Genomic DNA, 12,566 nt, shown 5'->3' with positions numbered 1-12,566 from the left:
TTCTTTTAAGTTTAGAAAAAAAGTGTTTTTAAATAAATCGGGACAAGGGACATTAACTTAATGCAAAGTGTCCATTGTGTTGGTGCCAGCTGTAATAGTAGAAATCCAAGTTCCTCTGTCTTCCTCCCACACCCTGCAACCATAATCTTCCAGTGCTGTAGGGGTTATTACCAACGCTGAACCTCTGACAGATATGCCTGTCCTTTCTGCCCCCCTTCTGCATTCACAGAATTCCATCAATGAAAATGATCTATGAATGGACAACGGCGATTGAATTGAAGGTCCACCTCCTCCATTTATATGGCGCTTTTCATTCATAGAATCTATAGCACAGTTTCTATGAATGGAGGAGGTGGGTGGAAGGGACGTGCATTGTCAGCATTCTTGATGAGAATCTGTCACAGGTCCAGTGCTGGTATTACTTCCTTAGCACTGGAAGATTACAGTGGGGTTACGAGAAGGGACTTCAGATATTCACTATTACAGTCGTCACCAGCACAGGACACTTCAGAATAAACGTAATGAAAGCCCCCCCAAAAATGTGTAAAGTCAACAGCTACAAACACTGTAGCTGCTGCCCTTAAATATTAGGACGCTTACCTGTCCAGGGATCCAGCGATATCCTTACCTGAGCTGATTCTTCAATCGGCTTCTGGTCCAGGCGCCGGCATCTTAAGTAACGGAAACCGGCAGTTTCCTATTGCACATGTACGAGCCACACTGCACTTTGTAAATGGTCCCACAGTCTTCTGGGATTGTGATGTGTCCCAGAAGGCGGCGGGGGGGGGGGGGGAGACTAACTTCCAATCAGATTGCTATAGCGATCTGACCAGAAGTGGGAGCGGGTAGCTTTCAAAACCAGGTACCCGCTCCGCCCAAAAAGTGGCAAATGTGGTAGAGGAGGGGGGAGGATGCAAACAAGTGGAACTTACCCTTTTGGGTAAAGTTCTGCTTTAAGTTAAATAGCAAATCAAATAAAAAACGTATTTATCCCAAAAATATGTGGGTGCTTAAATTAATCAGTTATTGTACAACCAGAACTTCAGTCATTTTTTCATCTTTCCATCTATTAAATCTTCTGCCCTTGTTGTTGTTTTAACTTTGGATAGTAAAACATTTTTTTCCTGCCAGTAAATACCTTATACAGCCCACTTCCTGTTTCTTGTCTGGTCATTAGCCTAGGCTTTTGACATCATACACAGCTCTCTCTCTCTCTTTTGAGAGTTGCCAGAAAGGGAGGGGGGTTGAGTCATAAGAGGGCCAATGAGAGCTGCAGAGCTGGAGGCGTGTGTCTGTGTAAATCCAGGAGGTGAACAGGCAGCAGGTTCAGCTGCCCACAGTTAAAATGGTCGCAGCCAGACTCAGTGGAGGGAGATTTCTGCAGCATATTTGGCAAGTACAGAATCACAGTATATATAAAATAATATGCAAAGTGGTTGGAGGGAAGCTTCAGAATGGCAAGGATGTTTTTATTACAAATTATGTGAGCAGACTGAAGTTCCTCTTTAAGTTAATTACCACATGCTGATCCTGCAAAAGTTGGCCTGGACATTTAAGCATCAATGACCCTCAGTCAAAAATGGGATAAATAAGAGGAATGTTCACTGGAGATCGCCACTGAAGATATTCTTATTTTTTCCTCTAAGGCTGGCCATAGATGATGGTTTTTCTTTTAATCAGAGGGCTGATCAAAAAAAGAGCAAAACGGGCTCACCCATCCACACAAGCGAGGTGGCTGGAGGAATCCCTCTCTACTGTGCTACTGTATTCGGATAGCTGGGCTCCTCTGCTGTCAGAATACACTGATCAGTAATGCAGCTAATTGCCTGCAGCTGCCGATCAAATGAATTTTTCCTTTCGGCAGAAGTCAAACAATAGATCAACTTCTGCCTGTGAACACATAAGTTATATTTTTATATTTTGGATTAATTTTACATTTCTTGTTCTGAGTTTGCAGGCAGTGTCCACTCAGATGCTGAACTACAGGTCCCAGCAAGTAAACTCGGCACCACTATTGCTTAGAGAGCCTCATATTGCTGACCCCGGATGTCAATCTCAGCAGCTATCATCCTCATTGACATCAGGATGAGGGATAAGATTACTGGATGTGAAACAGATACAATCATGATTTAAAGCCTCAGTTTCTAAGGCACCCTGCCAGTAATTGATACACTCCTCTCCCACTAAATGACATGTGTATGGAGTGTGCGGCAGGTGATGTATGTAGCTCATTTAAAGTCAGCCCAATCCATTTCTTCTCGGCGTAATAGCTCGATCGCTCCGGTGTTAAGTATCAGCCAGAGGACACGTGTGATCTCATGCATGCTTGCACACGCAAAGTGTGCCATTTCATTTGCTTCCCCGTGAAGACAGCTCTTACAAATCTCCAAACCTTTCAACTAGATTGATGGGCTAAGAGAATCCGATCCATTACGGCGGGGCGGTAGTGCGCTTTACATAGAACACGGGAGACCACCTTTTTCCTGTATTAAACCCCCCAAATAGCGTTATAAAGGATGGACATGACAAGTAAAAGGCCTTCACGGTCACAGTTCTCACTTGGTGAAGCATGAGGGCCAAATGCACGCAGCACTGCGGGTGATATTTAAAAGCTTGGGACTTGATTTTCATATGGGCACTCATCATCCATTGGAGCCTCCTAAAAAGGTGGAAGCCTGTGTTGGAAAATTTCCTAATTACAAAGCACATTTCATCGAAACTGAAATAATTAAAGACTGTGCTATCCTTGTGTAATAAATAATCTTAACATAAAACATCAGTTTTTAGCACAGGGGAGTTTCAAATGCAATTCAGTTACGAGAAGGCAGTTACGGTTGACCACCCGCTCCTCCTCAAAAAAACTTTACTCCTTTGCTCTCCATGACTGTGCTCTTCGTTGGCTCTCATCCTACCTATTCCACCACACCTTCAGTGTCACTTACAATTCTACTTCCTCCACTCCTCTTCCTTTCTCCGTCGGGGTCTTTCAGAAACCATGAAATCAGGCCGAGACAGAAGTACAGTTAAATCACACTTGTTTAATAATAAAAGTAAAAAGAACAAACGTAGTCAAAACATAGCCAAAGTTCAGTAACCGGAACGGATAGTCAGCCAAGCCAGAAGTCAGGGATCAATGTAGTGGAACAGCAAGCAGGATCTGGAGCCAGAAGGGATGTCCCCAAAGCAAGTCTTTAACAGGATCACAAGAGATCGTTTCTGTGATGTTGACCAAGGCGAAGGCAGAGATTCTCTGGACTGGACGGCTTAAGTAGGCAGGACTGACGAGCAGGATATAATCAACAGCTGAGTAACTGTGGAAAGATAGGAGCTGGCAATTAGCCAACAGCTGAGCGGCCAGCTCAGAGAAGGAAGGGCTAAGCCCAGCCCTTACAGGGTCCCCCAATGTTCTGTTCCTGGACCTCTCCTATTTTCAATCTACACCTCCTGCCTGGGTCAGCTGATTACCTCCCATGGCTTTCAATATCATTTTTATGCTGACAACGCCCACATTTATCTCTCAACCCCTCAGCTAACAACATCAGTCTCCTCACGGTTCACGAACGTACTAACAGACATATCTGTCTGGATGTCACACCACTTCCTCCAACTCAACTTGTCCAAAACCGAGCTCATAATATTTCCTCCTCCACGTGCCTCTACCCCTGACTTCTCTGTCACAAGCAATGGCACAGCCATCAACCCATCCCCACATGCCAGGGTGCTAGGTGTTATCCTGGACTCTGAACTCTCCTTTCAGCCCCTCATCCAATCACTTTCCATGGCTTACCACCTCCGCAAAATCCCTAAAATACATCCCTGTAAACCACAAAGCTTCTGATTCACTCCCTGGTTATCTCTCGCCTCGACTACTGCAACTCCCTCTTCATTGGCTTACCTTTAAATAGACTATCCCCCCTTCAGTCCATCATGAATGCTGCTGCTAGACTCATCCACCAGTATCAAAATACATACCAACCAAACTGTCCTCTTCGTTCCTCTCAAGACCTCCTGCTCTCTAGCTCCCTCGTCACCTTCTCCTGAGCCTCTCTCATCCTTTGGAATCCCCTACCCCAATCTGTTCGACTATCTCCTATTCTATCCACTTTTAGGCGATCCCTGAAAAAGTTTTTCTTCAGAGAAGCCTATCCTGCCCTTACCTAACAACTCTTCTTTTATTTTCTTCATCAGCTAATCCCCCCACAGTTAATACCTTTTGTATCACTTGACCCTCCCTCTTAGACTGTAAGCTCTAACAAGCAGGGTCCTCTGATTCCTCCTGTATTGAATTGTATTGTAATTGTACTGTCTGCTCTCATGTTGTCAAGATCTGCGCAAAGTGTCGGCGCTATATAAATCCTGTATAATAGGCACTTTTTTTCCCCATCCCTTACCCAAACTCCTAACCCCCTCAAGCTCACTTCTAACTTATGTTCCTCAAACAACTCCTATCCCCATCCCTTAACCAAACCTCTAACAAAAAGCCAACTCCTGAACCCTAAAGCCTTCCACCACTTGTCAGCCATCATCTCTCAACCTAACTTCTAACCGCTTAACCCAACTTCTAATCACTATCCTTCAACCAACCCTTGGCCCGTACACACGATAGGAAAATCGGAAGTAAAATTTCGTCCGACAAACGATCTACCGATTACCATTAGTATGGTGCTTTCGACAGCCGATTAAGTTTTTTCGTCTGACAAAAGCTGGATGTGCAGACGATAAAATTTTTGTCGTACGTGAACTCAACGTCCGATTTTCTTTAATTAGTATGGTTTTCAGGTGAAAAAAATCGTAAGAGCAAGACTACGCATGCTCAGAAATGAAATAATACATAGAAAACAAGTTGAATTCTGTCATACGAATTTTCGTATGGTGAGTAGCCCCCTTCACTTTCGACATGGTACTAGCATGCAACAAAAAACAGAGGAACGGTTGTCCGAAAATCTGATTTCATTATGATTGCTGACCTTTAGTTAAGTTTGGGCCTTTATTCAAAGTTTTAAACTCTCCAGGAGGCACATACACCAATCAGTCGTATAATTATGACCACCCAACGTAACCCCTCAAGGCATGGACTCCACTAGACCTCTAAAAGTATGCTGTGGTACCTGGCACCAAGCCATTAGTAGCAGATCCTTTAAGTTGTGAGGTGGGGCATCCATGGATCGGACTTGTTTTTCCAGCACATCTAACAGATGCTCAATTAGATTGAGATCTGAACCATTTGGGGGCCAAGCAAACCCTCAAATGCGTAGTTGTGTCTCAAAACCATTTTTGAATTCACCAGACCAGACCACCTCCTCCCATTGCTTTGTGGTCCAGTTCTGATGCTCACGTGCCTATTGTAGGCGTTTTTGGCTGTGGACACATGTCAGCATGGACACCCTGACTGGTCTGCGGCTACACACCCCCATAACAAACTACGATGCACTGTGTGTTCTGACACCTTTCTATGAGAACCAGCATCAACTTTTTCAGAATAATTTGAGCTACATTAGCTCTCCTATTGGATCAAACTAACGGTACATAGGCTATCCTTCCTCCCTCACCTCCATCAATGAGCCGTGGGCACCCTTTACCATTTCGCCAGTTCACTGGTTTTCCTTCCTTGAACCATTTTTAATAGGTACTGACCACTGGGACCAGGAACATCCCACATCAGCTGCAGTTTTGAAAATGCTCAGATCCAGTTGTCTAGCAATTTTGGATCTTGTCAAAGTCGCTCAAATACGTAAAGACCTTCAGTAATTTTTTCAACTTTCCATCTAATAAATCTTCTGCCCTTGTTGTTTTTGGATAGTAAAACATTGTTTTTATGCCATTAAATCCCTTATACAACCCACTTCCTGTTTCTTGTCTGGTCATAAGGCTAGGCTTATGACATTATGCACAGCTCTCTCTATCACTCTTGTGAGAGTTTGCCAGGAAGGATGGGGGGGGTGAGTCTTAAGAGGGCCAATGAAATCTGCAGGGCTCCAGAGCTGGAGGTGTGCCTCTGTGTAAATCCAGGAAGTGAACAGGCAGCAGCTTCAGCTGCCCACAGTTAAAATGGATGCAGCCAGACTCAGTGGAGGGAGATTTCTGCAGCATATTTGGCAAGTACAGAATCACAGTATATTAATAAAATAATATGCAAAGTGGTTGGAGGGAAGCTTCAGAATGGTAAAGATGTTTTTATTACAAATTATGTGAGCGGACTGCAGTTCCTCTTAAAGCTTGTTCATGTCAACACATCAACTTCAGGGACAACACGTTCCCTTGCTGCCTAATATATTCCACCAACTTTCAGTTTCTACTGTCAGTGGTCGTAATATCATGGCTGAACAGTGTACCCTTTTTTTTTATACACTTCAGGAACATTAGTCCAAGCATGGAAAGATAAGTCCAAGTTAAATACGGTGTTGCCAATATAAAATCCCCGGAATCCGCAGTAAAAGGAGGTCTGTGATTTGTGTGCATGAAGTATATTCTCCAATTACAGGGCAGACCATAAAACAACAGGAGAATGTAGCGGCCATTAGATGTGTGTTTGAATTGGTTGAATTGCACCAGGACGGCTCAGGAACATGAAAAGAGTCTGGAAAGCAGCTCAGATACGTCCTGAATTATCGGTTACAGCTGTAATCTGTAATTTCAATCAAGAGGCCTTCAATTATTAAAACATTCAGCTTCGGGCCAGCAAAAACAAACAAACAACTGGCAATCAAATACAAGAAGCGCTCAGGAACCGAGGGCTTCCGCATTAGCCTCCGATTTACATGCTGCTGAATCAGTGGCTTGTGCTGCTCTAGAGAAGGTCAATGTAGATGTTTCATTGATATTACTACCAAATACCAAACTAAAGCCTCGTATACACGATCGGATTTTCCGCAGACAAAACCTCGGATTTTTGATCCGAAGGCGTGTGCCTGGATTTTGTCTTGCATACAAACGGTACACAATTGTCAGGCAAGAAACACGAACGTAGTGACGTACTAGACGTACTACGAGCCGAAAAAGAGGAAGTGCAATTGTCAGGCGCCACCCTTTGTGCTCCTTCTGCTAATTTAGTGTTAGTAGAAGTTTGGTGAGTGTTAATTTGCGCTTTTCAGTTCGCGTTTTTCAGTTCGTTTCTAAACGGCCATTCGTAAACCAGCCATGTTGAGGAATCGGAGGAGATAACGTGTTATTTATTATTGGCCTTGGAGTTATTGCTTTGACCAAAGTCCAGTCCAGGAACAGGAGGATTTCTTGGACCAAAAATTGGTTGCTTTATTAACCACTTGATATCCGCGCTATAGCCGAATGACAGCTACAGCGCGGACCTGAATCCCGGGAGGCCGTCATATGACGGCCTCCCCTGTGCACGCGCTCCGCGCGCGCCCTACAGGGCGCACGTGAAGCGCGCTGTGATCACCAAGTCACTGAGACTCAGGTGATCACCGATCCAAGTAAGGGGCCAGTCCCAGCCCCTTACCATGTGATCAGCTGTCAGCCAATGACAGCTGATCACATGATCAAAACAAAAGCTCTGTGATCGTTTTTTTTTTCTCCTCACGCTGACAGTGCGAGGAGAAAAAAAGAGCCAATCACCGGCTCACCAGCAAGGGACATCGGTCCCGAAGAGGAGGCGGCAACAATGCCTCAATTGTACCACCAGTACCCCCTGCCAGTGCCACCTTACATTGCCTCATCACAGTGCCCACCAGTGCCACGTATCAATGCCCATATGTGCCACCTATCAATGCCCACCATTGCCACCTAGCAATGCCCACCAGTGCTGCCAATCAGTGCCACCTAGCAGTGTTGCAGATCAATGTACCAGATCAGTGTCCATTATTGCCACCAATCAGTGCCCATCACTGCCACCCATCAGTGCCCATCACTGCCACCTATCAGTGCCCATTGGTGCCACCTAATCAGCGTACATGAAGGAGAAAAATGAACCTTTTTAAAATTTTATAACAAAATATAAAAAAAGAAAATTTTTAAATTCGGTCTTTTAAAAATTTTTTTAACAAAAAATAAAAACCGCAGAGGTGATCAAATACCACCAAAAGAAAGCTCTATTTGTGGGGAAAAAATGATAAAAATGTAATTTGGGTACAGTGTTGTATGACCGCGCAATTGTCATTCAAAGTGCGTCAGCGCTGAAAGCTGAAAATTGGTCTGGATAGGAGGGGGGTTTAAGTGCCCTGTAAGCAAGTGGTTAATCGTGATCAATTATGTCATATGCCTTTGCTGCGGGAGCTCCAGGAGAATAATCCAGATGATTTTCGGAATTATCTCCAGGTGATGACTCCTGCTTTCACCAACTCTTGGCATTGTTGACCCCCTCAATTAAGAAGCAGGACACATGCATGAGGCTTTTCATTTTATTTTTTGGTTGAATAATAATGATTTGATTTGTTATGTTTTCTATATTTTTGGATGCATAGAATGCACTTTTTGGTTAAGTTCTATTGGCAGATATCATGTCTAATTTTACTTGTTTTCTTTTTTTAATGCACAATAAAAAAATTGTGGAGAATAATACTTGGCTATGCGTTTTACTTCAAATGACAGTTTGGGAGTCGGCAGTTACATTTTATAAAATACAATGTAAATTTATCAAGGGACACCAACATAGTTGTATCTTTGATCTTAAAGCGGAGGTTCACACAAAAATTGAACCTCCGCTTTTCGGAACCCTCCCCCCCTCCGGTGTCACAATTGGCACCTTTCAGGGGGGGGGGGTGCAGACAGGTATTTGCACCCACTTCCGGCATAGACTGCCACGGGAGTCTATGCCCCCTCCCGTCCCCGTCCCCCCCGCGCTGTCTGCTGGGACACACATGGGTCCCAGAGACAGCGGGGACCAGTTAGAAAGCGAAGCGCGACTCGTGCATGCGCAGTAGGGAACCGGGAAGTGAAGCTGCAACACTTCACTTCCTGATTCCCTTACAGAGAATGGCGGCTGCAGCACCCAAGGACCGAGGGACGGTTCGGTCTCGGGTGCCGACATCGCTGGACCCTGGGACAGGTAAGTGTCCTTATTTTAAAAAGTCAGCAGCTGCAGTATTTGTAGCTACTGACTTTTACATTTTTTTTTTGTGGGACTCCCTCTTTAAAAACTACGGGATAATGGTGTTGTGGTAATTTGCACCAAAAAAATGACAAGCATAATAATATTATTCTTGATATCACTAGAAAAAAAAAAGCGGTTGAAAATTTGTTTGCAATAACTCCATCAGTATCACCAGCAAAGCAGCTTCATTATTATCCCATTAAAGAAGAAGAGAATTGTGCGCTGCATTTCCAGATTTCATAATTTGCCGCGTCACGAATGTTAATTCTCCATTACGAACGCTAGTTTACAAGACCGACCGCTTCTGCTTCTGAGCATGCGTGGACTTTTGTCAGACGGACTTGTGTACACACGATCGGACAATCCGACAACAAACATTTGTTGGTGGAAAATTTGAGAACATGCTAGCTAACATTTGTTGGCGGAAACTCCAACAACAATTGTCCGATGGAGCGTACACACGGTCAGACTCTCCGCCAGCAAGCTCACATCCAATTCCCGTTGGAAAGTCCGATCGTGTGTACGGGGCATAAGGCCTACAAACCCTCCAACTTCCCAGAGACACAGTGACTAATGCTGTAACAAAAAATTTAAATTCTGCAGCTTACTATTTCTTAGAAGCTGTGGCTGCATTTGTTTTCTTTTTTCTAGTGATCCTGACAGTAATACACTTCCTGCCCTAAGGCGACAATGCTCACTAACTTTATTGCAATCTCTGGGGGAACAGTAATTATCACCCTAGAACAGAAAGTGTGTTAGAACTACTGAACACCTCCCCTCTGATTTCCATAAAATAAGAGGAGAATGGGGATGTACTGATACATCGGCCGCCAAAAATTATTGGCCCGAAAATAGGGTTATTGGCGTCTTGCCGATATAAAAAAAAAAAAAGGCACAGATAATGGCATGCTGCGTCCCATAGATTTTGATGCAAAAACGCGTCCCATAGACTTCAATGTAAAAACGACCCCTCGTGACTTCAATGCAAAGTTGCGCCCCATAAACTTCAATGCAAAGTCGCGCCCCATAGACTCCAATGCAAATTTGCGTCCCATAGACTTCAATGCAGAGTCGCGTCCCATAGACTTCAATGCCAAATCGCGTCCCATAGACTTCAATGCCAAGTCGCGTCCCATAGACTTCAATGCCAAGCCGCGTCCCATAGACTTCAGTGCAAAGTCGCATCCCATAGACTTCAGTGCAAAGTTGCATCCCATAGACTTCAATGCAAAAACGCCCCCTAGTGACGTCAAATGCAAAAACGCCCCCTAGTGACTTCATTGCAAAATCATGTCCCATAGACCTCAATGCAAAAATCGTGTCCCATCGACTTCTAAGCATAAACACAACCCTAGAGACTTCAATGCCAAATCGCATCCCATTAACTTCAATGCAAAATCGCATCCCATTGACTTCAATGCAAAAACACCCCCTAGTGGCTTCAATGCACAAATGCCAGCCACATTAATTAACTGTAAAAATGTTTTTTTAACTACTGCCAGCCCTCCGTATAGTAAAATGACGGCGGGCGGGATCTCCTCCCCAGTGACACTGCTCTCGCGTGCCCTAGCACACAGCGTGACTCTGATCTTGGTAAAGAACTGATGATGTGGCTCTTTATCCATGTGATCGGCTGTATCCAATCACAGCCGATCACATGTATATAGGGAAGTGCCATTTATCGTCTCTCCTCACACTGACAGAGTGTGAGGCAAGGAGAGCCGATCAGCAGCATGTTCTCGCAGGGGAGACTGTACAGATAATCAGGGCACTGATCATCAGTGCCCTGAAGATCAGTGCAGTCACAGCAGTGCCCAGAAGTGACACCAATCAGTGCCACCAAGCAGTGCCCATCAGTGCCCAATGACACCAATCAATGCCCATCAGTGACACCAATCAGTGCTGCCTTTTATTGCCCATTAGTGCCTGCTCATCAGTGCCGCCTATCTGTGCTGCCTATCATTAGCCATAAGTAAAGCCTATCAGTGTCACCTATCAGTGCCGCCTATCAGTGCCACCTACCAGTGCCCATCAGTGCAGCATATCCGTGCTTCCTCATCAGTGCAGCATATCCGTGCTTCCTCATCAGTGCCGCCTCATCAGTGCACATTAGTGAAGGAGAAAAATTACTTATTTACAAAATTAACTGACAGAAACTAAGAAAAACTTTTTTTTTTCAAATTTTTATAGCAAAAAATAAAACACCCAACAGTGATTAAATACCACCAAAAGGAAGCTCTATTTATGTGAAAAAAATGATAAAAATGCAATGTGGGTACAGCGTTTCATGACTGCGCAATTGTCTTTCAAAGTATGAGAGTGCTCAAGGAAAAAAAAAAAAAAAACTGCATTTTTGCTTGTACATGATTGGATGATGGAAGTCGGCAGATCAGCAGTTTTTCCTGTCATTTATTAAGCTCTGGAGCAACTGCACATGCAGAATGCACAGTCTATTTGCCTTTAGTAAATCCAACCTATAGTCTTGAGAAAACGGCTGTAGAGTGTAGCGGAGATAAGACACCACTTGATTTCTGACACGAACAACAGCTATATTTTGCACTTGTTGAACATACATAACAAAATGTTCCAATGGTATATTTAAGGAATCAAAAGGGAGCTAACAAGAGAAGTTTATTGGTGGGGTTTACATATATTTTAAGAACACCCGTCTAAGCATGAAAACATAAGTCCGTGTTGATCACAGTGTGACTCCAATGTTGGCAATATAAAATCTCAGAGATCCACATTATAAGGAGCTTTGTGTGCATGAAATGTATTCTTCTCCAATAGCGGGGCAGGCCATTAAAACAACGGGAGAATGTAGCGGCAATCAGATCCTGCTTGTATTGGATGAATTGTACCAGGACGGCTCAGGAGCATGAAGAGAGTCTGCAAAGCAGCGCAAATATGACAAACAGTGGTGTACGGCTGTAATTTCAATCAAGAGACCTTCAATTATTAAAACATTCGGGTCTGCAAAAACAAACAAGCAACTGGCAAAATACAAGAAGAACTCCGGAGCCGAGGGCTTCCACCTTGGCCTCTGACTCCAATGCTGCTTAGCCAGTGGCCTGTGTCACTTCTAGAGGTGATCCAGTGCAGGTGTGGTGGAGATTTTTGGATTTCATATTTATAACAAGGAGCTTCAAGGGAACCATTGCAAGGATTCAATACTTAAATTACCATGCCCCATTGAAAATTATATATATCTATATATGTATGTATATGTTTTTACAGGACTTTATATAATTTGTGATATCCTGATGAGATATGGGCTCAGCATTACAGGACTTATTTTTTTCCCGTCTCGTGGGAACTATTGAATGTCTTCAGGTGTTAACTGAATTACTGGTATCCTTTTGTTTTGTAAAGAGCCTTTGCAGACGTGGAGGCTCCATCTCACCAGGGGCCGTTGACATGCTAATCCCAGTGTCTTGCCGAGAAAGTTCCCCCCCCGGCGGATAAGGACCCCCCCTGTACTGCGCATGCACTGTACGAACGACTACGGAGCCGCCGAAAG

The sequence above is a fragment of the Aquarana catesbeiana genome, linkage group LG07 (genome assembly GCF_042186555.1).
Source record: "Aquarana catesbeiana isolate 2022-GZ linkage group LG07, ASM4218655v1, whole genome shotgun sequence".
In the NCBI taxonomy this organism is placed as follows: Eukaryota; Metazoa; Chordata; class Amphibia; order Anura; family Ranidae; genus Aquarana; species Aquarana catesbeiana.
Note: the sequence above shows the minus strand (reverse complement) of the source record.